This window comes from Nothobranchius furzeri, chromosome 8 (genome assembly GCF_043380555.1).
Source record: "Nothobranchius furzeri strain GRZ-AD chromosome 8, NfurGRZ-RIMD1, whole genome shotgun sequence".
NCBI lineage: Eukaryota > Metazoa > Chordata > Actinopteri > Cyprinodontiformes > Nothobranchiidae > Nothobranchius > Nothobranchius furzeri.
The window spans coordinates 71035404-71062339 of NC_091748.1; the positions used below are offsets into that span (position 1 = coordinate 71035404).

The 26936-nt window shown below is 41.5% G+C and overlaps 1 protein-coding gene across 3 annotated transcripts in view; it reads right to left on the reverse strand.

Moving 5' to 3' along the window:
- LOC107392953 (ephrin type-B receptor 1) overlaps positions 1-26936 on the reverse strand; it is a 182102-nt gene that overhangs the window by 108620 nt on the left and 46546 nt on the right. The window lies entirely within an intron of this gene.

Genomic DNA, 26936 nt, shown 5'->3' on the forward strand with positions numbered 1-26936 from the left:
TTAATTAATGGTCCACTCATTTGCCAACTTTAGCGCCGGTGCTTTGTGATGTGTGCCATTCATATTCAAAAGAGCCAAAATCGAACAATTTATGCGATGTGTTTCCTTCTATTCTGTTTCCATCGTGACAACACGAGATAGAGAAGTAAGGCTCTGGATAACACAATGTATACAAAAGCAATAATGATAGACAATGCTAATCCAGTAAATCCTTAGCCTAGTGAACTAGACCAAATTCTTGCTTTGCAAAGTTTGGTCTAGGCATGCTCCATTGGAACCACAGCAGCTCCTACCAGGACTCTGACTGGCCAATCACAGCTCTCTAGAGGGGTTTCAAACACATAAAGAGCTGTGATTGGTCCATAATGGTGGGCCAATCATAGTGCTCTATCTGCTTAGTGAACAAATCACAGAGATTTATCTGCTTTGTGGGCCAATCAGGGCACTCTATATGCCTGGTGGGTGGGATGATGCAACAGAGTGAAACAAGAGTATGTCACATTCATTGTCCAGTGGAATGTGGAGATCATTTGAAAGACAACGGTAGAACCCGCCCCACAACCGAGGGGGCGTGGCCAGACTAAATAATACATTTATTTAGTCTGGTTTGCCAGGCTAGTAAATCCTGGCTTTATTCTAAACTTTGCATAACAAAAAACTATTATTTTCCGATTAGATTATGCTCCTAATTGCAAAGCAGAAAAAAAAGCCACCCACTCACTGTTTTTGTCAATACTTAAATTTTGCATTACTGATAAATAATTGCAGTGATTCTTTGTGTCTTTCAATGATTTATTTTAGTTTGCAGCAACAGAAGTCAGCAAACAGAAGGTCCATCAACAAAAGTCGGAACTAAATGCAGCAATTAGCAGCCGAAACAATCAAAAGTGGTCAGCAACATCTAGAACGATTTTAAACAGAAGGCTGGTAGGGACAAAAAACATAAAATCATCTGTTTATTGTAGCTACAACTTTAACAGGTAATAGCCGAGAGCCGCTTAAAGCAGCTGTAAAGTTTGCAGTAAAGCTACATTTATAAGAGCAGGCAGCGGTATAAAAACATCTAAACGGAAGGTCCCAAGCTCATACACAAGTGGCAAAGTACACTCACTGAAAAGTTGTCAGAATAACATTGACAAATAAAAATATAATTGTGTCGAAAGAAATGCATGTTAGTTTGTTGGGAAAACACTGACTGAATAAAATAAACTGTTTATTCAGCCTGGTCTTTCCAACGTTTTTCTGAGTGCCTCAAAAAATCAATATTTTGGGTTTTTATCGGATTAAAAAAATCCCTGATTGGTCAGTTGTACTGAGCAAAGAAAACAATTAAATGAATGGATGACATTCAAGAACTCAACTTTAGGACCAAAACCAGCAGAAACTGGTTGGGACTAGGGGTGTTCTGATGAGACAGTCTCTCCAGCGTGTCCTGGGTCTTCCTTTAGGCCTTCTCCCAGTTAGACGTGCCCAGAAAACCTCACCAGGGAGGCGTCCAGGAAGCATCCTTACTAGACGCCCGAGCCACCTCAACTGGTTCTTCTAATTGTGGAGGAGCAGCGGATCTACTCCGAACCTCTCCTGGATGATCGAGCTTCTCACCCGATTTCTAAGGGAGAGCCCAGCCACCCTGCGGAGAAAACTCATTTCGGCTGCTTGTATCTGCAATCTCGTTCTTTCGGTCACTACCCAAAGCTCATGACCATAGGTGAGGGTAGGACCGTAGATCGACTGGTAAATCGAGAATGTCGCCTTCTGGCTCAGCTCTCTCTTCACCACGACAGACCGGTACAACGCCTGCATCACTGCAGATGCAGCACCAATCCTCCTATCGATCTCATGATCCAGCTTTTCCTCACTCGTGAACAAGACCCCGAGATACTTAAACTCCTCCACTTGGGAGAGGACCGCATCTCTGTCCCGGAGAAGGCATTCTGCCCTTTTCCGACTCAAGACTATGGTCTCGGAGGACTTGGGACCGCTTTAGAGGAGCTGATTCTCATTCCAGCTGCGAACCACTCCGATGAGAGCTGGAGATCATGTTCTGATGAAGCCAATAGGACCACATCATCTGCAAAAAGCAGAGACTCAATCCTTAGGCCACTAAATCAGATCCCATCAACACCTTGGCTGCACCTAGGAATCCTGTCCTTAAAAGTTATGAATAGAATCGGAGACAAAGGGCAGCCATGGCAGAGTCCGACTCCTACTGGAAACGAGCCCGACTTACTGCTGGTAATGCAGGCCAAGCTCATCATAACATCATAGAACATTTATGGCCAATCCATGTGTTTAGTATCGATGATTATGTGATCGGCAACAAAAAAAAACCCTGATCTGAGTGTGACGACATTCCAGGGAGATCAGCTGCTACCAATTTTTCTGATTTTATACAATTTCAAACACGTTTGATTACATGATTATTACCATACAATCATCCTTAGAAAGCACTTTTACGATTATTACAAAAAAACTGCAAGTGAGAGAAAATGAAGCAAGAGACATCTTGAGTTGAGATCTCCTTCTGCTATTGTCCAAAAGCAACAAGAAGAAGCGATAATAAATGTAAATTTCAACACAAAGGTCACAGAAGCCACCATGTTGGGTCAAATATCTGCACAGCACTGACCTGACCTGAACATCATTCTTTTGCAAAACATACTTTTTTATTTTGCACAGACAGCATCTGCAGAAACTTTCCGGTAGGGCTGTGCAATATCATCTACCAAAATTATTGGCCGATACTGGCATCCAAATGTAATATCTGAAGATATCGGTATCAGTTTTTACTCTTTTCATGACACATTCTTTACATACCATGCACATATTATACATTAAACTCTTCAGCTACATCTCCTCTCAAAATGTCACTATGGGGCAGCAGTAGCTCAGGAGGAGGTAAAGCGAGTACGCTACTGACTGACTCTTTGTTTTGCCATGTTGAGGTTTTATCTCCACAAATGACACAAGCCTGAAGGAGCTCTGCTGGGTGGTGGAGTTGCTAATGCTAACATTAGCTTCTACTAGCCAAGACATTCTCTGCTGTTTCCTGGACGATAAAACAACAACAGCCTTCCGCGCCATGAGTCGAGATGGATGAGTCCATCAATGTTAAGTGACAGTGTGACATAAATCTGTCAAGATTTTCTAATCCTAGAGTTTCACCGTCCATGTTCTATCAGAAGCTAATGCCGGAGATAGGTGTAGGAGACTATTTTCATGTTCAGCCTGCATGAAAAGCTCAGAGTGACTGATTATAATCAGAAATAATCATTAAAGACGTTTTTTCTGTGACCACACCCTTAAGCATGCATCATGGGTTTTACGTCCCTTGGCTTCGCTAGGAGCACGGTTTAATTTAAGGGAGTAAAGAAAAGACGTCTGTGAATGAAACAAACCAAATTAAAACTCTTGGAAGGAAGTTTATTAACCAAAACTGTGCTCTGGGCTGAAATAAGAAACAAAAAGGTCATCCAGATACTGGGAAATTACAAATGAAATGGTCTCTAATAACTGAATGAATTCTAATAAACAAAAAGGCGCAGCGCAAAAGGGCTGGGAATAAAGCTAAACGAAGTAACACAAAATGCTGCACCAAAAGGGTGAGCCAAGTCTCTCAGGAAGTGAGAACACACGAACAACTGCTATCTCAATATATGCAAACACAAATACCACTCACGTAACAAAACCAAAAAAACACTCGGGTAACGAAACTAAGGACTACCACTCAGGTAACAAACAAGAACACTCAGGTGTCGAACGAAGACTTTAACGTCTGGACCGAGGAGAGAGAGAGGAGAGTTAACACCTCCGCATCAACGCCCATCTGGAATCTCTCCCTGAATGTCTCCAAGAGCTCCCTTTTAACAGGGAGACTCAATGAACATAATAGCCTGCAGGTGTGCAGGCATAGTACCGAGGCCCTCTAGAGGCCAGGAACAGACAGCGTCTGTCACAATGGGAGAAACATAATGTTAGCAACCTAAAACGATTTAGATTTTTTTATGATAATATATTGGTATTGTAAATTAAGAGTTAGACAATATCTTATATAGGATATTGGTAAAAAAGCCGCTGCTCTTCCACGTCAAGAGGAGCCAGTTGAGGTGGCTTGGGCACCAGGTTGGGATGCCTTCTGGACGCCTTCCTGGTGAGGTTTTCCGGACATGTCCACCTGGGAGGAGACCTAAATGAAGTCCCAGGACACGCTGGAGGGACTATGTCTCTCGGTTGGCCAAAGAACGCCTTAGGATACCTGATGAAGAGCTGGCACAAGTAGCTGGGGAGAGGGAAGTCTGGGCCTCTCTGCTTATGACTGGATTGTAAAAAAAAAAAAAAAAAAAAGCCAATAGCGAGCATCCCTACTTTGCAGTAAACACCTACAATTTTTTTTTTATCAAGGACTAAAAAATATTAGGCTGGACGTTCCTTAGTGAAACAACAGTCGGTGTGAAAATCCCATTAGTGTCACTCCCATCTCACAGCGGTTGTATTAATTAAATAATGATTACATTAAAGTAAAATCTAAGCAGCAGAGCTAAATAAATGAATGACTGTATGTGTGTTTTAGCACTGAGCTGATCTGGAAACCACTAATCATATCATCTCTAACTCGCCGTAAAACTGAGTTTACGGTTCAGTTCAGCTCAATTAAGCTTCATTTATATGGAGTTGGCATGTATGTTTACACAGAGAGAAAAAGTACAGCAGCCCAGTGATGTAACACAGACAATTAGAGTAATGTGACACCTTACTAATAGTACTGTATAGAGCTCCGGGAGTTAATGTCACTTCTCCCAGCATGCAACAGTTCAAATCGAAACGGCGCCATCTTGGCAGGCAGAAGCCCGTAGCTGGACTATTTCTTATTGTCAGAAAACTCAATCAAATGGGAAATATGGTCGATTCCTGTTGTGCCCCAGAATGCCAGAACAGACGCGGATGACATAAGGAATGAGCCATCTACAGGATTCCCCAAGATCCGGAATGCCGCAAACGTTGGATCATTGTAATAAAACGCGCTAGTGACCGGGCTAAAATGAAACTGTGGGATCCCGAGAGTAAAGGTTTTCGCTTATGCAATGACCACTTCATATCAGGTACTTAAACCAACGTTTCCTCAACTGTGTATGGTATTTATTTTAAATGCTTTTATTACGATTCTTAGTGGGCTTCCTAAACTTATTTTGGCGTGGCTTTTTCTGTCTTATTACTCATAGCAACAAGTAAACGTCACGTAAAACGTTGCCTCATGATTTCTGCGTGCTGCCGTTTACGAGTCTTATGATCACAGCAATTAACCGGCTAAGCTGTATTTCATTTTTAAGCAATGGTTGATCAATTGTCAGATCACACATAAAAAGCACTTTGGATTGCTATTATCGGTCTCACCGAGACAAATCTCAGACAGATCCTGAGACGCTCCTACCTGACGTATTTATTTTATTCACGGAAAAATATCAGACTAGTGATTTCTCTTGGCGTTCAGTTTATACATTCAAACAGCACAGCACTCTATTTAAACTTCTTACATGTAAATCTGTTATTTGTCCATCCATCCATTTTCATCCGCTTATCCGGAGTCAGGTTGCGGGGGCAGTAGCCTAAGTCGAGAGGCCCAGACTTCCCTCTCCCCAGCCACTTGGGCCAGCTCCTCCGGGGAAATCCCAAGGCATTCCCTGGCAAGGTCCAGTAAGAGGTCTGCTCCGACAGCTTCTGGCGTTTTTAAAAAGTATCCCAGGGGCACGGTAAGGGTTGGAGATGTTTAGTCTATTTAATTTCTGACTATATAAAACGATTTCTTCGGTTTTAAAGTGTGAAGTAAACTCCGACGGAGTAAAATCCAAGCCGATTCCGTTCATTTTGTTTGTCTTTGTTGCCTGCCAACATGGCCTCTACTCTCTGAGAGTCCCGTGACGTCCGGAGCTCTATTCAGTCAGATTTCAACTTTTTATTCCAACATTCTCACTGTTGTTGTTTATTATATTTATTTTGTTCTTTTTTTAGTTAAGTTCATATTTCAAAAGTAGGAACTAAAAGATGATCTACCATGGGGTTGACTGGCTATAAGTGCGGGTGTTTGATTGTGGTTTACCACATTTTTTTTAGATCTGATACAAAAAATGTGCAAAAATAAACTTTTTGTATTTTAATCTGATGTTGGAGTTCTGATTGGTCAGTTGCTTTTATAACATCATATCTCTAATTTAAAAAAAACGTAGTCCTCTGAGGACAGGTATTGGCGACAATACGAAGAAACAAAATCCTTCAATGAGACTTCTTTACCATAGCCACATGCCTACCATTTGGTCAATAGTTTTAAGCCAGACTATTTGCTGCGCTCTTTTCGTAGACAGATATAGGGTGGGCTGAGCACTAGAGCTGCGATTGATAAAAAAAAAACTACAAAGATGGAGTCGGCTCAGGAACAGCGCTCGTTTGAAATGAGGTTGGCACCAACTTTGTACAATTTAGACATGAGCAGATAGAGGAAATTAAGACTTTAATTTTGAAGACTTATGTATTTGCATTGTCTTCTTTGAGGGTGTATGAAAGACTGCCCCATTGACTGATTCCTGTAGCGATGAATACGTCATGTTGTTAGTTGCTCTGATTGGTCCTAGGGCTGTCCAATGGTGTGCGGAGAAAATATGAAAGACAGCTGTAGATTCTAGCCCCACAACCAAGCTCGGTCTATGGGTCGTGGTCAGACTTTAGCCTAGCTAGTTGTTTCTGCCATAGTTTTTTTAAAAAGGGGGTAACTTCCACTTTTCCATTAATATTTAATGATTCTGGAAAATAAACACTAGCATTTATTTAAAATTCAAGGTTAATTCAATAATCCGCACCGATGAACCATTTCATAAATAAACATTCAGATTACTGCTAATGATTCTGTTGGGTTCATTTTCTAACCCAGTCAGATGACGCCTGTGAACCCAGTGATGCACTTTGTGGTAACGATGACTTTAAGCACCAGTGCTTTTCTCACCTCCTCTGCGATTCTTGTGGCTGAACAAAACCAACGTGTATAAGATGAACGACCACCCAATGCAACGAGCAGGCATGCTGAGACTCTGGAGCCAACATAAGTTAGCTGGCAGGCTGATAACACCGACCGTAGCACAAAGTTCTTTGTAATGAATCATGGTGAGAAGATTCAACGACATCACACCATGAGGCGGCCGCAGGCAAACAACTCCCCCCTCCTCCTTTATTCCGGACATGCATTCCTCTCGCACTGTTTCATAGTCACCCTTCCTCTCATTATCTGCTCCCCTCCTCCTCAAGCCTCCCACCTTCATCCTCTCCTTCACTCTGCCTCCCAATCTTTCATCTGTCCTTTACTTTGGGAGCTTCTTTTTGTCAGCCAGCTCACCTCATTACAGCAGAATCTAGTTTATTCAGCTCTCCCAGGAGAGGGAAGGTCGCTTTTATAGTGCAATGCTGGTCATGCAAAACTGTAGCCAACGATCACATTTCTTTAACCAAAGCTTATTTAAACGGTGAAGTCTCTCTGTCTTAATTTGTACTTTTATTTGCTTATTTTATTTTGTTTGACGGCTTGCAGTCGCGGTGCGGGATTTACAGTTGTCTCTCAAACGGTCTCTGAATGCTATTGGATAAGAAACAACGTGACATACTCATCACTACGGATGTCAATCAACAGGGAAGTCCACCACACACGAACGGAAAAGATGCAAATACATCATTTTTCTAAAAAAAAGGACTAAAGTACCTTTATCTGCTCTTGACTCAAAGAAGAGTCAAAGTCTTAACCCTTTAGGCGCCATAGTTTGTTCAGTAAAATATGATTTTTTATATCACTATTTAAAGAGGTTGTAGCTTAAATCTGGTTAGAGATAGAGGAATATTGTTAATTAGAAAAATCTTCAGTACGAGCCAAATTTTGTGATAGGAACAAATTCACTCACATAATTTGCATATTATGACATCATCAGGTAGCAGCCATATTGGATTGCATCACATTTGCAGATTTTTATTTTTATTTTATGTTTTTGTCTTATTTTCTTAGTGTTGTTATTGTTTATGATACATAAATACATGTATTCCTATTCCTACATATATTCCTATGTAGACATATATAACTATGGATGTACATATATAATATTTATTACTTTATTAGTATTTTGTTATGTTTACTGCGTATCAATCAAGAACACTGTTTTTGGTGCTTCAGTGTCACGAACACATTTCACTCATCCCTTCTTTGGTTAATTTTGTTCATAACTGTCATTTGTAGACAGACAGACAGACAGACAGACAGACAGACAGACAGACAGACAGACAGACAGACAGACAGACAGACAGACAGACAGACAGACAGATAGATAGATAGATAGATAGATAGATAGATAGATAGATAGATAGATAGATAGATAGATAGATAGATAGATAGATAGATAGATATGGGCTGAATTGATCACCAGTGGAGTTTTCACCGGCCCGATCACCGCCACCACATCCCCCCTCCCCCCTGGCACGGTGGATCAAAGGATCAGACCCGGTACGAGCCCCCCGCCATGTCTCTTTGCCCGACACGGAACATTGGACAAGATAAGGGCTTGATGGGCTGATTGTGTAACCGTGTTGTCGCTGACGCCGTCAGCGTGCAGCAAGAGAGAGTCTCTCTGTTGCTGCGCGCTGAAGACATGCTTTCCGTCTCGCTAGAAGATGGCAGATCATCCTCGGACAGGAAATGTTCTTCCTCCGAATCCAAATCTGCCAGCACTAGACGAAGAGCTTTGTCAGCACTGAACATTCCTCTCTGCATTGTGTTTTTTCCACTACCACTCGCTCGCTCTCACTGATCTGACTGCTATGACAACCTCCGCAACTCTGCGACTGGTGGGCGGGGTTCAAGTTCTAAGTACTCGAAAAGTTTCAATAGTAACACACCCACAAATGCTGCTTGGATTGAAGTTACAGGTGTCTGCCACCCCGCAGTGTAACGTATTAACTGCATGAGGGCTCATTTCTACTGCTGTGGCTTATTAAATCCAACATTGCTGCTTGTCGCAATTCTGCAACTTTGGAGCTTAAAGGGTTAATAGTCCAAAGCTGATGTCAAAGCTGTTTTAAATGAGCTGTCGCCATCTTAGCTTCGCTCAGTCGCAGTAACATCCTGCCAACCAAACGTAAAGAACGCTGTGATTGGTACTCCAGTATGGAGGTTCCAGCGGAGCATGGCTAGACCAACATGCAGAGTAAAATCATTTTGCTTTCGTTTTTTACGTTCAGGTTTGTGTTATTTGTGGAGATAAAACATGAACATTACAATTTTTTACCCAAAAAAGAAGAACTAAGGGAGGAAGTCTGCCAAAACTGCCTAATCTCCCTTTAAGACTGCAGTGATACACCTTGGTCCTCTGACTAGCCGTTAGCTCATCAGTCCTGTAGAATGTAAACACTGTATCTCCAAACAGAGGTTATTCAGGAAGCCACTCTTGGGACCACATAGGTCAATGCGCGTTTGCGAACTATGGACCTCGTACATCACCGCGTGCTCCATAAACTGAACTGTATGGCCGGCGGTGAGATGCCTTTGTGTCCCCTCGTGGAGTTAACCGCCCACCGACCTTCCTCCTTCTACACTACTACCTCTCGCATGGACGACATCATCCTTACGTACCACCTGCGTGAGTGGCTTCTTCTCGTTATGCGCGTTAGGGACTATCCCGTTTCCTATCCTCTTTGTGCCTGACCAGGATCAAAGACCAAAGGCGCCAGGATCCAAGACAAAGACCAAAGACAAAGGCGTCCAAGGAGACCAACGTCCTAAGGGACAAGCCCACCTGTGCTTCCGACAATCAAGTCGACCGAGAACCGTCGACCTACGTTCATGAGGGACAAACCCATCTGTGCTTCCGACGATCGAGCTTTGGGCGCGATCCCCAAAACCAAAAGGGGGAATGTTGAGGGTCTGACCTCATGAGGAAATTACTATGCAGTGATTTTCTCCAAAATGACTGTGCTTAAATTGCTCTGAAAAGAAAATAATCACATCAGCGCCAAGAAACTTCATTTCCCATGATGCTTTGCACACGGAAGCATTGGGATGATGTCACCGCCTAATACCAGAAACACGTTCTGCGGGAGGCGGGAGCTTGGACAACTTTCCCGCGACTTCAAAGACTATAAATCATTAACGGAACAAAGAAAACTCCGTTCTTTTGCCCAGGATACCTGGCGGTAAGGACACGCTTGTCGAACGCTCCGACTCCCTTGAGCACGCGGAAGCTCTAAGTGCCCAAGTTGAGCCACGGAACCGCTGGAAAACTAAACTGCAAGCCCATCAGATCTGCTCGTTTCTGCTCCCCTCCAGCTGATGTTTGAGGACACAGAACTGCGGAGGAAAGCAACAACTCTCAGAGCACGCTGTAAGTTATAACTCAGCACAGAAAGAAACTTTGCTGTCTCTGTCCAGCCCGTGGAGAAACACTCGTGGAGGGAAACAACGGAGGAAGCATCAAACCGACGGACGACGCCAAACTGCGGAGAAACACGGAGAACCGTCAAATCAAACAGTGAGGGACGCTTCACTGTTCTGGTGATCATAAACTCATCTCTTTCTCTCTCTCCTTCTTCTCCCGTTTCCTCTATAGTCCAGAATAAGCAATAAAGCCGCACTATTGCTTAAAAAGTAGCTTCGTGTTTTCCTCTTTCGCTCCCAATACGTCCGTCGGGTCATTTTGAAAGAATAAACTGCTTATTGATCATTGTTTGGTATCTTTAAATGTTTTCTGCCTGGCCACGTGGTTAAACTAAAAGATATTATTCGTGATGAATCTTTTGTGTTGTTTCATGATCCTTTGAAATGTTTTGAGTGAATTTAAGGTTAAGTTACTTATGATTCTAAGTGCCTTGGAAGTTAAGGTGCAAGTTGCCACCCACACTTTAGCCAGACAAAGGGGTCAGCCATCTTGTATACAGACTCCATTTTAGAAACACACACACACATACATACACATAAAACACCTTGAACATTATTTTGAATATACATCCTTTTATTATATCACATGGTTATTATTCATTTATGCCACTGTTTATTCATTTGACAAATTGTTCAATTAAATGTTATGAAATTCAGATTTTTGTCTCCAGTAGCTTTGTTGTGTCGAAGAGAAGTCTCTGCTCCAAGGATTCTACGAACTTCAAGAAAGACTGATAAGAGTTTTGGATTCAATTTTTCCCCGGTAGAACGGGATGGTGCCCCGGAGATGTCTAAGAATATCTTAATTAATTAATAAATCAGTAAATATTCTCATATTTACAGAATTTATTGAAGAATCCAAAAGTAAGTTAACGCTTACTAATTGTTCGCTACCGAATAACCCCAACACCACCAAAAAGTTGATAAAAAATAGGTATTTGTTTCACACAGAAATTGCTGCAACATCCCCTTCAGGATTTACTCTCAGGCAAAAATCCCCCCTGACTTTGTTTATATTGCATTTATTGGAGACGGATTACACCAGCGCATATAGAAACCCTTGGAAGGCCCATGCAATTCATCATTTCTTATTATTAGAATTTGCACACAGCTTGAGTGTCATGACCGAGTGCTGGGTAATATGTATACACTGACAGAAAATAAATAATTTCCCTAATATATCAAACTCATTGGAAACCATTTTCAAATAAATACAGTAAACATTTTTTGCAAGTTCCTAAATAGCTTTACAATAAATCATTATCAATACAAATGTTTATAAAACTGTCCTGGTATTCAACAGGACAAATGATTTTTGGTTAGACTAAGTCATTTTTTTATTTTTAGATAACTAATTTGAGAAAGTAATTACTTTTTTTAGTTGACTAATCTGTTACTTTACCCACTAAAGCTGTAATTCTCACAGACGTGTTGAATTAATTATTAAAGCTCCGCATAAATGCAATTGTTTCTTATACATTCCCACGTTAAAGAAGAAAAGAAGTCTAACCTGAGCAAAACAAGACAAGTTCTGTATTAGATGGTTTGTTCTTGGCTTATTAGAGTCTACTCATCATTCTAATTAACAGCACACACCTCTATGTGCATAATAAGGTACGCTCTCCTATCACCCTAATTACTTTTGACACATTGGAGGATGTGATCGCAGTGTGCCTGCCACCCCCGCGGAGGCGCACCCGCTCAGCCAGAACCACGCTGCTAAACGAAGCCAAAAACTAATGGGAGTAGGAACAACAGGTAAATCTGTACGGCAGCAAATGAAGCAGTTAAATCATTGCTGCGGCCCACAGAGGAGAAATTACATTTTTTATTAACAGATGCTGATGAACTAATAATTCTGCTGTTTTCTTGTTTTCTGTCTCTGTCTTCTAACAAATATGTGATGTAAAAAGACTGGAGGTCAAATAACCAGAGAGGTCGTTGCATCATATGCTAATTAGCCAAGTGTGTGTGTGCTAACAAGATTAGACTGATACATTTAGTCCTACTTTATATGCCTGGGTGTGAGCGTGTGTGTGTGTGTGTGTGTGTGTGTGTGTGTGCGGGCAGCAGAGGACGTTGTTGCCCTCTGCTGCCCGCTCTACAAAAGATGGATAAAAGAAGCAATCGAGATAAGGAGACGTGGATGTGGGACCATGAACGGGGACGATGGAGTTTACACGTTGGACCGCGCATGGGACTGCATCATCGGTGAGGGGAGAGCGGGCAGCAGAGGGCGACAACGTCCTCTGCTGCCCGCGGATAAACGGAGAAGGGAGTGGCGCCACCATCAGCGTCAGCCTGAGGAAGTTTGCAGCCGCAAACGAAACGTAGCGGGAAAACAGGTAAACAAAACTGTTCTGTGTTTTAAAAAAGAACTACAGCATGGAATGCGAAAAGAGTCTCCTACTCTAATCTCCTGCGCTAGCCTCTGATAGAAAATAGATGGTGAAATGCTAGGATTTGAAAATTCTCACATATCTATGTCACAGTGTGGATTTGCATTCATGACCTCACCCATTTTGGCTCACGTCCGCCCACAGGAAGGCTTTTTAAAAACATTTTTGCAGCGGGGAGAGAGAGCAAAGAGTGTTTTGGTGATAGTGACTTTTTAACATGGCTGAACACGTTCTGTTAGGCAATCAGAAGTGAAATGTGTGCATGTCATTAATAATAATGAGTAATCCTGTTTTCAGCCCACCTCTGCACCAGCAAACTTCTGCATCTCAGAACAGGAGCATCATAGCCTTTTATTGACTCACAAGGCATTGATTTACACTAGAGAACACTGCAAATGTATTGAATAAATGAGTAAACCACACCTTGGATTTCTTTATTCCATTTGTAAATATGAGTAAGACTAAGAAATAATTATGTCCAAGGTGTTCAGATACCACTTGAGGTAGGGTGACATTCGACTTTCTGTTCGACTTTCTGTTACTCTATAGAGAATGAAGCAGACATAAGTAGGCTTGAGATTAGGTTTTACTAATCCCTCCCCAGCCACCTGAGTCACCAAGAGACATAGTCCCTCCAGCGTGGTCTCCCTTTAGGTCCTCCCAGTTGGAAGCGTCCAAAAACCTCAGCAGGGAGGCGTCCAAGAGGCATCCTAACCAGATGCCCGAGCCTCCTCAACTGGCTCCTGTGGATGTGGAGAAGCAGCGGGTTTACGACGAGCCCGTTCCGGATGACCGAGCTTCTCACCCTATGTCTAAGGGAGAGCCCAGACACCCTGCAGATAAAACTGATTTCAGCTACTTGTATCCGTGATCTCATTCCTTTGGTCACTACCCAAAGCGTGTGGCCATAGATGAGGGTAGGAACGTAGATCGACCGGTAAGTAGAGGCCTTCACTTTCCAGCTCAGCTCTCTCTTCAACACAACAGACCGGTACAACGCCCGCATCACTGCAGATGCATCACCAATTTGCCTATCAATCTCCTGCTCTATCTTTTCCTCACTCAAGACCCCAAGATACATAAACTCCTTCACTTGAGACAGGACCTCATCCCTGACTCGGAGAAGGCATTCTATCCTTTCCTGACTCAAGACCATGGTCTTGGGCTTAGTACTCTGTGCTTTAAGACCACTCAAAATAGAATGATGCGTCTCAAGGAGCAATCATTCCTGTACATTAAAAAAAGCCTTCAAATTTCAACCTTTTTTCCAGTTTTTGAGCTACATCAACTGAATAACTCTATGGTTGGGATTAAGAGGAACATAAAATAGACCGAAGAGCCATAGCAGTGGTTAAGAAACCACATTAAAAAAACTGACTCACACATGCACATTAAAATCCTCCGGGGGAGCAAGATGTCATCCTCCCTGCCGATGAAGTCATGGACCCATTAGGCATTCAGGTGGAATGACAGCATCACTTAAGGACAAACCAGTCCATAGGACACACACTCAGAGGCACACGTGCACTTAAAAACGTGTACACTTTCTCACACGTTTGCACATGCTAACTTTGGGACTCATGCACAAGCTTCAAAACCAAGTAACTATTACAATATGGAAAATCTGAATAATGCTTCACTACACAAAAGCTCAGTAAATATACGAGCTGAGTTCAATAAAATACTACAAAATATTGTCAAGTTGGGTTTTAAATTCCCACGTCTCAGATCAGGTCTTCCCAGCATAAACTTCTCTTCATCAAAACTCAGCCATGTGCAAACAGCATCTAAAGTTTCACCCAACATGCACATTCAAAGATCACTCTGGAGCTATGGCTAATTGGAGGAACCTGCTGTTTTTAAAATGTCGGCTCAGCAATTCAAAAACCCAGCGCATCAGCAAAAATAGACTTTATAACGAAAGAGTTACATGACAAGCTGCATGTGTAGACAAAATCATAATTCTGCTACTTAAGGATGAGAAAAGCATGTAAAAAAAGTCAGTGAAGTTTGGTTTTGGGGTGCAATCTGGTATTGGTAACTTCGTACAGCTTTTGCATTTTAAATCGTCTAATTTGGATCATATTAGTCGAAACATTGTGATCACCCATGTAAAACTGAAAGAGAACCCTGTCTTTTTGCACAACAGCTACATTTCCATCAAAAACAAGTTGTTGGACATTTCTGGTGGTGGTGGTGGTGGTGTGTGTGTGTGTGTGGGGGGGGGTGGGGGTGGAGAAAGTAGAAGAAGAAGAAAGTATAATTTCAATAGCGCCTCTCAAGATAAAAATCACGAGGCGCTTCACAAAAGCAAAAAAATGTTGAAATATAAAAAAACATTTAGAAAATGTTTTAAAAAATATTTAAAGTGAGCAAAAAATGGGCAATTGTGATTAAAAAATGTTAAGAAAGAGAGAGAGTGAACAGGAAAGAGGGAAATCAGTGGATCCTGAGGAAGGTGGAATAGGTGGGGAGAGCAGAATAAAGAGAGAGTGGTGAAGAAGGTCATACAAAAGCCACCTTGAACAGGTGAGTCTTCAGCTGCTTTTTAAAGGAGACCACTGAGTCCACTGATCTCAGGCTCAGGGGGAGAGAGGTCCAGAGTCTGGGGGCCACAGCAGCAGATGATCTGTCACCTTTGGTCTTTAGCCTGGTGTTGCACAACCAGTAGGCTTTGGTCACTGGACCTCCGGGACCTGCTGGGGGTGTAGGGACTAAGAAGATCACCAATGTAAGATGGTGCTTGTCCATGTAAGGCCCTATAGACCAGAACCAGGATCTTGAAATGAACCCTGAAGTTGACTGGCAGCCAGTGAAGCTGGAGGAGAAGCGGGGTGATGTGGGTGTGTTTGGAGGACTCAGTCAGAAGCCGAACTCAGGCATTCTGAACCACCTGTAGACAGTTTAGGGAGGTTCTGCTCAGATACGTGAAAAGAGAGTTACAGTAGTCTAAGTGTGAGGAGATGAAGGTGTGGATAACAGTCTCAAGTTCAGAGCGGGACAGAATGGGACTCAGCTTAGCAATGTTCCTGAGATGGAAGAAGGAAGAGCGAACAAAAGAACTGACATGAGAATCCAGGGTGAGAGCTGGGTCAAAGGTCACACCAAGATTCCTGACAGAGGGTTTGGTGTGAGAAGAAAGCTGACCAAGAGAGTCTATGACTTTGGGAACCAGCTTGTCTGGGGCACAGATGAGGATCTCAGTCTTATCTTCATTCAGCTGAAGAAAGCTCCCAGCCATCCAGGTTTTGATAGAGTCTAAGCAGGTGTGTAACAGCTGCAGCTTAGACATCTCATGGGGCTTAAAGGAGATGTACAGTTGGATGTCATCTGCATAAAGATGGTAAGAGATTTCTTTGAAGGAGCTCAGGATGTGCTGAAGAGGAAGCAGATAGAGGAGGAAGAGCAGAGGCCCCAGCACAGAACCTTGTGGGACACCATGGGTAAAGGAGGTGGTGGAGGACCTAAACTTGGAGACGGCCACAGAAAAGGAGCTCTCAGAAAGATAAGAGGAGAACCACTCCAGAGCAGATCCTGATAGGCCTACCCAGTCTGGGTCTGAAGCTGCTATGGAGAGAGGGGTTGAGACTCGTTTTTTTAAGAAGCGGGTGGATTACAGCATTCTTAAAGTAAGCTATCTAGGATGATGGGTCTGGTTGGAGTCGGCAGAGGCAGCGATAAGGCTGAAGGAGAGATGCTAGATCTAACCTTATTGACTTTGTCCACAAAGAAAGACAGAAAGTTCTCACAGTCTGTAACAGAGTGGATGGAGGCTGTAGGAGAGGCAGGAGAGACGATGCTGCTGATGGTGTTAAACAGCACCTTGGGGTTCCCTTTGCTCTGGGACACCAGGTTGGAGAAATAGGAAACCCTAGCGTCTCTGACTGCAGAGTTAAAGGATGTCAGAAGATCCTTTAGGTGCAGCAGATGGATGTGGAGATGGGTTTTCTTCCACAAACGCTCAATTTTTCTGCATTGGCGCTTTAGGCTGCGAAGGCTGTCATTAAACCAGGGAGTAGGGTTCACTGCAGGAACTGATCTGGGTCATTATCAGAAGAACAGGGTGGATCAAAAGCAGCAGAAAAATTGCTAGCTGTGCTCATTAAGAAAACAAGAACTAACCATACGGCGAGCAGGAGGTGGGGACGCAGAAACTGACAAGTTAAAGAAAATGCAATGGTGATCTGAAATATAAACGTCCTCAGGACAAACACTGTCAGCATTTAGACCCAGGGTACACTGACTCCATCCACTCATGCATTGCGTCTCCATAAAAAATGTTGCTAAGACGTCAGCATATCAAGACTGTTTTGTCAGTGAGTGATGATCAGTGACAAAAGCTGCCCACAGCCATAGTCAGGGATTAACAAAATTTTTATTCTGTTGAGTTTTCAGTATTTTACGTCATTCAAGGAATGCATCAAGAGAGCAGATGTCTGAAGTACAAAAGTATCGGACAATGAACGGAATAAACATTTTTTATGTTCTGTAGGACACCATAAAGCTGCATAAATAACAGCATTATGGACGTATTGCCACATTTTTTGGCATTAGAAGTTAGGAAACTGTGATTTAAAAAGTAGTATCAATACTTTGTCAAATATAAGACATGACCGTTGTTTGGCGACTTCTGCCAATATCATTTCCTACTCAATTACGACTGATCCGCATGAGTTGAACACAAGACCCAGTGACTCTACCAGGCCATTTCAGAATATATACCCTAGGGCAGGTCCGGGCGCAGAGAAATGGTGACACACACACACCATGACGGTCCAACTGACTTGGACTTCCACATCATTGACTTTGGACTCGACTTGGACTTGACTGTCTTTGACTTGGATTTGACTCGAGACTTGACTGGAAAGACGTGTGACTTACTTGTGACTTGCAAAGCAGTGACTTGGTCACACCTCTGCTATTAAGTACTAAAAGGAAGCTGCAACAAATGCGACAGACTACACCTTCTCACCCTTTGACATCAATTTGTATTAAGACAATTTGTGAGGGCAAAATCATAATAGTGTTCCACACGTTTCTAGAAGGTAAACAACAGATTTTTATTACTAGACATGAGAAGTCATTTCTCTGAATGACTTGACTCAAAAATGGCCTTGCTCAGGTAATGCGCTCTAGGAGATGTAATAAAAGACTTTACATCCTGGTCACTTTTTTTTATCTCATTCTCCTCAACATGCATTTATCAATCTTATTCTGAGCTTCTTGTCTTTCATTGTTCCGTCAAGTTTCTTTATTGTCAGATTTATGTCAAATGAATGAACAAGAAACTAAAAGATGCCCCACTGGAGTATCTCAGGAAGACAAATAAAATGAGAGCTGTACTTTGAGTATTTCTTTTTTATATATTGGCCAAAATCCACCAGCAGCTAACAAGAACTGAAAACTGCCCAACAACAGATGGGAAACCAATAATCCAGGAATACGCAGACACAAAACGGATTCATATATCAGAGGGAAACACATGTTTGACGTTTTCAGGCCAAGTGTAATCAAAAACCGGTGCCGTCTCACAGCAACTCATCTTTTCTGACCAAAAACTGGAAGTCTCACCCTTGCTTTTGTTGTTTATTTTTAAATCTGACCCATCGCCGTAGTCATGAATGGAACTGGACCAAAAATTATAACCAATCTGTCACACATGAGCATTTGTTAGTATGACATCTCTCGCACAAATTACACCAACAGGAAGAGTGGACTTGGTCAATATATCGTTTTTCTTTTTTTGCCCCATTTCTTATTATAATTTCATATGAAAGGCCAAAATTTATCTCAATTTACAAACCCTTTAAACACCTCCAAAAAAAAGGCTAAGACAACATTTTTCTTTACTTTATTTAAGGTAATAAGTTAAAATGCTATGTGTTAGCTAATAATATGTATTTTTTCATTCAAACATCTCCAGGAAATCGGCACTGACTATTTTTTCTGATTAATTCATCATAATTGACGCATCCAATTCCCACCCCTAGTTTCAGTATAACCTTCCTTCCAACATGATTGAAGCATTAGACTGTTTTGTGATCATTTCACAGTAAATTTCTTACATTTTGCTCCTTTAACAATTTGATGAGAGATAAGTTAAACCTAGCAGATAAACAGAATCAGCCCAGAAGAGGTCAAATGTGAATACATGTGTGAATGACTGATTGTGTTGTAAAGTGCCTTGGGGGGTTCCAGAACTCTAGAAGGCACTATATCAAATACTAGCCATTTACCATTTACCAAAACAGACTGAGGACTTGTACCCGCTGATAGATACTGACCATAAAACAAGCTTAATATGCATATTTACTTCAGCAGAGATGTGACACATTAAGACTGTCAAGTTGCATTAGATTTACTGCTGTCAATGTGTGTTCCCCCTGCCAAAATGCAAACACATGAACCATAAACTATAAAAATATGTTTTACAGTCACAATCACATGTTTAAGACCACTTTATAATGACCAAATTTTGTGCATGGCTGGATCTTAACAAGGTTCCAAGTAGAGTTTGAGCATGAAACAAGGAGAAAAGGGAGCGAGACAAAACATCTTTTAGCTTGCAAGATTTAGAAAACAATGCTATAATTGAAACAGACTGTGCTTGTGCTGGAAAATAAGCTGGTGGACAAATCTCTATATAACATCTCAATAAAAATCATGAAATATCACAATCTCATTAGAACTTATGTTTATGTTTATTTAGAACTACCGGTACTCCATAAAGGAAGCAGCCATATTGGAAAATATTCCATTCAGACCAGACGGCTCTTATCAGTGTTAGTCCCGCCCACTGACTTTGATGGGCAGGTTGACGATTAAAATCAATTTATGATGTGCAGCAACCTTAACCATGAAATAAGTAATCGTAAAATATTTCATCTTGTTATAAACTGAATAAAAAAAGGTCTCAAGAATTCTAAAAACGTATTTATTTCAAAGTTCGAATAATCAATGATTCTTGAAAAATATGTAATGCTTTGTTGTACTGCACATGTCGCTGGCATGGGAAATATCAGATTTATAATTTTTTTTATTAAAAGTGATCAACATCACTTCTGAACCACAGAGATAAGCATTACCTTTGTGCAAAAAAAACAACAGAAAAAGATCTATTAAATCTACCTTCTGATTTCACAATTTACAGCTCTCTTTGTCCTTTGTGTCTCTGCAAGACGAGGTAGAGAAATTATTTATGACAGCTTCAGTTATTATGCCGAACTTTTGCAGTTTGATGACTTGCCACCGTGACATAGTATGTGTTGTAATTCAATACAACACAATAAAGCAAGGCTTTTAAAACACATAAAAAAAATTGTAGTTCACCAAAACTATGATTGCCTGTCACAGCACAAGTTCGTCACTGTAAATCCAACTGAAAAGTATTGAGCTCTTCGACAAAAGAACGTTCTGGTCAGTGTAAAATAATAAGTAAAACAAAATCACTGCCTTTTAGAAAACAAGGAAAGGCACAGCAATAACTCCCGGAAGAGTGAGGAATTATTTTTAAAACTGAGCCTCAGTGAAGACTGCCTTTTCTTCTTATCTGGAAGAAAACTTAACTTTAAACTGCCACCAACACAAAACAAAAATAACAAAAAATAAATAAATAAATCGCACACATTTGATTGGAAAACACACGGGCCGTGAGAGGCATCTAGTCTGTCACTTTGGCAGAATCGTTAGTCATTGTGACGAACACAAGGGGAACAGTCCTGTCAGTGACATGCTGGATTTTCAAAGAAACTGAAAGTAGAGGCCATATTGAACATCGTGAAAGAATGAATGATTTGTTAAAGTGGTATTTAGAGCATTCACAGAGTGGGTAATTTCAAGGGTTTCGTGAGTGTGCATGTAATATGGCATCCATAGCCAAAAATGGAAGGTTACGTATTCAGCAGTGGAACTTGAGAATAGGAAGAGAGGAAAATACACTATAAGGGATGATGTGAAGGGGATGATTTCAGCCTACACTTTGTTAACATGGATAATTACTGGTGTCTGGTTTCAATAAAGGGGATTCCTTCATTGAAGGAATTCCGATCTTATCTCAAAGACAGGGGTTACGTTGTCTTTAATGATTATCACAAATCAAACCTGATCATCATGCCGTGTGAGGTTCCCCAAGGCTCTGTTCTTGGACCACTGCTCTTGAATCTCTACGCTCCCCCTGGGTCAGGTCATACACAATAACAACATTGCATATCATAGTTATGCAGATGATGACCAGATCTACCTAGCTCTATCACCTAGTGACTGTGGTCCCCAAGACTCACTTTGTCAGTTTTTGAAGCAAGTTAATGACTGGATTTAGTCAAACTTCCTCCAGCTAAACAAAGACAAGACTGAAGTTATTGTCTTTGGAAATAAGGATAGGATTGAGGTTTTTGCTCAACTTGGCTCCAGAGGAATAAAGACAAAGACTCTGGTTAGAAATCTTGGTGTCATGATTGATTCAGATCTGAGCTTCACTGGTCACATTAAGACTATGGCTGTGTCTCAATTCAGGGTCTGCATCCTACATCGGCCGGATTCGTCGGCCGGTTACGTCACAGCGCCGCGACTAGGCCTGTCCCAATTCGAAGACTCCTTCAAATGCGGTCGACGAATCCGGCCTTCTTTTCGCCTGAATGAAGGATGGGTCCGGTGTATCCTTCAATAGGTAGCATTTCCCAAGATGCCTTGCGGGCCGGCCGGCAGAAAAACTTTTAAAAACAATGGCGGACAGTGAAGCGGGAGCCGTTGGAGAAGATTGCGCATATAAATGTCAGTATAAACTTAAATTGTTAGGTTAATGACTTTTTGTGATACATGAACGTTATTTTAGTTAGAAATGTTACAGTAAAAGTGCTTGTATTGCGGTCTCGGCTCGTATGTTCGGCCGCTCAGTATCGTACTTCTCCCGCTACGTTTTCCCCCTGATTTTAATAGAAGTTTGTATTTTAGAGACAAGAGAAAACCAGGGAATTTATTAAGCTTAGGGAGGAGATGGACCACATGATCACTGGAGCATTCGGCGGCTGTGGCATGGAGGTACAATAACATCTCATATTTTAAAAACTGGTTTCAGTTTATTTTTTTCTGCAAAAACATGAAAGGAATAACCCGTTGTCCTCTTTTCTCTTCCTGTTTCTTTTCTTACATGTTTGTTAAGACTATTCTGGAGAAAATGGGCATCCAGGGGGAGGTGACAGCGATGACCAGCTTCTGGAGCTGATCAGGGAGGACATGAGGCTGCAGAGGGAGGCAGAGCAGCAGAGGGCACAGAAGAGAAGGGAGAGCTTTGACAGCTTTTTACTTTGCTAGAAAAAAATGGTTAATGAAGATTAAACATGTACATATAAAAGAAATATCTAAATAAAATCAGTTCTGCATTAAACTCTTGAATTTTATTTTTGTTTACAAATGAGAATTGTTTACTAGAGGATATCCGCTGGGTCTTAAAGTCTTAAAAGGTGATAAATGGGTTTTGGTCAAATTAAGACCCTTAGAAAGTATTAAAAACTATTATCACATCTTTGCTCAGGCTCAGCTTGTCGAAAGTATTTTCTCTGAATTAGCTCTCCAACAGTCAAGGAAATGATTAAAGATCTAAATAAAACTTCGAGCTCCATCGTTTAAAGTTCCTTCTCCCTTCTGCTCAGCGGTTCCACGGTTGCTAGGCGACGGAACATTCGCCGAGGGAGTGGCGGGAATTCATGAAGGCTAGGCCTGTCCAAATTCACAGCCGTTAACATCCGGTCTACTCGGCCGACGGAGGACCCAGCCCACGTCGGCCGAGTAGACTGGGTCCTTCGAAGGATGCAGACCCTGAATTGAGACACAGCCTATAACTAGATCAGCGTTTTATCATCTTCATCAAATAGCAAGAGTCAGAGGTCTGATGTCCAGACAGGACCTAGAGGACTTTCATGCATTCATCCCCAGTAGGCTGGACCATTGCAATGGTATTTTGGCTGCTCTTCCCAAAAAAGCTGGGAAGCAACTGCAGCTTGAAGCTATCTATCTGTCTGTCTGTCTGTCTGTCTGTCTGTCTGTCTGTCTGTCTATCTTTTCTTTTATTTGTTACATCACAAAAATATAAAAAATTAATAAAAAAAAAAAGACAAGACTGAGCCTTGACACAAACATTTAAGACCAGGGATTTGTGAGGTCAGTTTCGAAGACGGATTTCTTCTGCCAGACTCAGACAGCAAAAGGATTAACCTGATCCACCTTTCCTGGTGTTCACTGCATAAGCCAACAAACACCTTAAGTGGTTCTGATGTTCAGATCATATTAACTGAAAACCTTCATACAATCCATAAAATGTGAGTCTACACATCTAACAATTAAAAGAAATAAAAACTTGAGTCATAAAAGGGTAAAATGCCTTCTCCGGGTCAGGGACGAGGTCCTGACTCAAGTGGAGGAATTATTCATGAGTGAGGGGAAAATGGATGCGTCTGCAACGATGCGGGCATTGTAACAATCTGTCGTGGTGAAGAGAGAGCTGAGCCGGAAGGCAAAGCTCTCGATTTACCAGTCGATCTACTTCCCTACCCTCACCTATGGTCGTGAGCTTTGGGTAGTGACCGAAAGAACGAGATTGTAGATACAAGGGGCCAAAACAAGTTTTCCCCGTAGAGTGGCTGGGCTCTCCCTTTAAGATATGGTGAGAAGCTCAGTCGTCTGGGAGGGGCTCGGAGTAGACCCGCTGCTTCTCCACATCGAGAGGAGCCAGTTTAGGTGGCTCAGGCATCTAGTTAGTATGCCTCCTGGATATGTCCCTGGTGAGGTTTTCCGGGCATGTCCAACTGGGAAAAGACCTAAAGGAAGACCCAGGACACACTGGAGGGACTATGTCACTTGGCTGGCCAGGGAACACCTTAGGATTCACCCAGAGAAGCTGACCCAAGTGGCTGGGGAGGAGGAAGTCTCTCTGTTGCCTCCGCAACCTGACTCAGGATAAGCAGAAGAAAACAGATGGATGGATGGATGGATGGACATCTAACAATTTAGGATTTAAACTATTTAATAGTAAAACTTTTCCCAAGCAAATCAGAATCAGAATCAAAGTCAGACATGAGCAACTTTCAAGACATACAGTAAATATTGCAACCTTTAGGTCACTTTGAAGCATTTTCTGTGTGAATCAACATCATTGTAAGTTTCTGGGAGGTCTTGGTTTGCATAAATTGCCTTTACATTCAACTGGACTGATTTTTTTTAATCCATCTTGTTCTGGCAGCTTAGACAGATAGAATGATCGGAGTACATATCTGTCATAGCAGATTACAGTAACCCTATAGAGAAAAGAGTTCTAGATACTCCTCCTATTGGGTAAATTATTTTATTAAAGTAATGGAATCACAGACTGCATCTAGAGAGGGACAAGAAGGTACACGAGCCAAATAACAAAAAAGAAATATGAAGAAAAATGAAAAGAGTTGTTTAGAGAAAAATGAGGACAATAACAGTGATAATTGGAACAAAACAATGCTACAAGAAAAGCTAATAAAAGCAAGAAGGACAATGTGGTGTGAACAGTAAATAAAACTAGACAGACAGACAGACAGACAGACAGACAGACAGACAGACAGATAGATAGATGATAGATAGATAGATAGATAGATAGATAGATAGATAGATAGATAGATAGATAGATAGATAGATAGATAGATAGATAGATAGATAGATAGATAGATAGATAGATAGATAGATAGATAGATAGATAGATAGATAGATAGATAGATAGATAGATAGATAGATAGATAGATGATAGATAGATAGATAGATAGATAGCTAGATAGATAGATAGATAGATAGATAGATAGATAGATAGATAGATAGATAGATAGATAGATAGATAGATAGATAGATGTTGGTCAGGATAACCCCCAAAGAAATCATTAAATGAATGAAATACAATCATTTTTAAATATTGTACAATCTACGCTAAAAACAGGTCCTTGCTCAGGTGAGAGAACCTGATGTTTAAGTCTTTTAAGAATTTAATCCTGCTTGAGCGTGAGTCTGGTGTGCAGCCTAGTAGCAAACATGTAAATATAACCTGTATTTCTATAATCCCGCCAGCCTACAATGAGCTGGTGACTGATTGCATTTAACTGAAGCTTTAACACGATCGTGTTCAATCTGTTCCACACTTGTACCAGTAATTGTGTCCAACTGAAGGCAGGTTTAAATCTAAAGGTCAAATTTAAGCCCCTGAGATATTTTTAGTTTTAGACTCCATGCGAGAGTCAAGGAATACCAACATGGTCAACATCACTGCCACAGAGTCGGCCATAAGAATGTTTATGGTCGACACATTTGTCCAAAGCCACTTACAAAGGAGGATGTACCAATGCCATGTTAAAGGCACTTTATAAATAAAAGTGGTATGGGTATGGTAATGCAGTTACTATTGAAGCTAAGAATAAACAACTTAAAGGGAAGAACACTAGTCATGCAGAAAGAGTGCAAGCAAAGAAGGGAGGGTACAACGAGATAATGCAATAAAGTAGGGAGAGAGATGCATGTAGGTACTGCTGAGCAGCTTTTACAGGTAAATATGGCCTCATCAGACAGAAGCAGGTTCCACGTCACTTGGAATCGTAGGACGTCCAAGGCAGGTTCTGCCTTTCTCGCTTCTGATTGGCTGGAAGGGCTCTCCTATGATTGGTTATTTCCTGTAAGAGGAAACCGTCTTCCCTTGCTGCAGGGTTTTTATGTGTACAGCCAGATCTAGAGACGGTTTTTGAAGAAAATGTGAACACATTGCTATAATAACCACACTGTCCTCTTTCGCTATGTACCAGTTTCAGTTTCTTCTAAGAAGAACCTGAAAACCATCAAACATGACCCAAGAAGCTAACCCCCAAATTCCACTACCTCCGCTCCGCTCCGACACGAACGCCGGAGCAAAATCAGTCCCGTTGTAGTCAATCAGAGCAATTCCACTACTGCGGCCGTGCTCCGGCAGTGCGGCGCCGTGCGCCACCCTCTGTTCCGGCATCCGGCAAAAATAGAATCGATCCTATTTTCGCCGGATGCCGGAGCACCTCCGCAGTAAATGGACAGAAATCACAACCACCCAACAGGAAAAGGAGCAAGCACAACTTCCGTTTTTCACAATAAATCGATAAACAAAAGGCGTTTTTTGTTTCATATGCACAGGTTTAACAACTTTTAACAACTATCAATGGCGGCTGAAGTTTAAATGCACAAAAGTAAGCCATAAATACAGTTTCTACTATCAAAGTAGTCACACTTTGTTGATCTAAACACTGCTGATCTCTCAACACAAATGATGGGCAGATTAAACAGTTCATGCCGATGCTTCTCCCACACAACGGGTGTTTAAATCTAACTTTCGCGTTTATTGCTCGGACTGTATCGCAAGATCTCAAAAATCCCGCGCATGCTTGTTTGCCCACCTCAGGTCTCCGCACCGGAGCGGAGCCGTTGTAGAGCGGGTACCAAGAAAAATTGAGTTCGGAAGCGAGTGGCTGCGGAAGGCGGGGGCGGACCGGAGCGGAGCGGAGGTAGTGGAATTTGGGGGTAAGAAGGGGCTCCGGGGTGTCTTGTTGCATTTTATCACTGACTTTATATCAGGTTTTCTGAACAAGTATATAGTAGAAAATAGATGATTTATGTGAGTGTCCTTTATTCTAAGGAAAAGTAAATTGTATCAATTGTAAAAAGATGTTTTTTTTTCTTTTGTTGTTTTTTTTCCATATAATTTGGTGGTTTTTGGTGACTTGTACCATTTTGTTTGTTTTAATGTCGGTTTTGTGTTAGATTTAGTAAACAAGTAAAAATTACTTGTATAAAGGGGTAGGGACATATAAGTTTCCACTTCAGCCTACTCCTTTTCAAACACAGAAGAAGGGATGATATGTATTTTTTCTGTTTGTGGTATTTTTTTTTTAAAAAATGTATGTTTTCTTTGTTTGAAATAAACTAAACTAATTCAGGTGATCTTATGTCTTCAATTTAATAGGTTACGGCTGTCGACAAGTTAGAGCACATCTCTCATCATCTGATAAAATTATTATGATCTAGACTTGTTTTTCATCTGTTTTCATTCATCTAGAAGA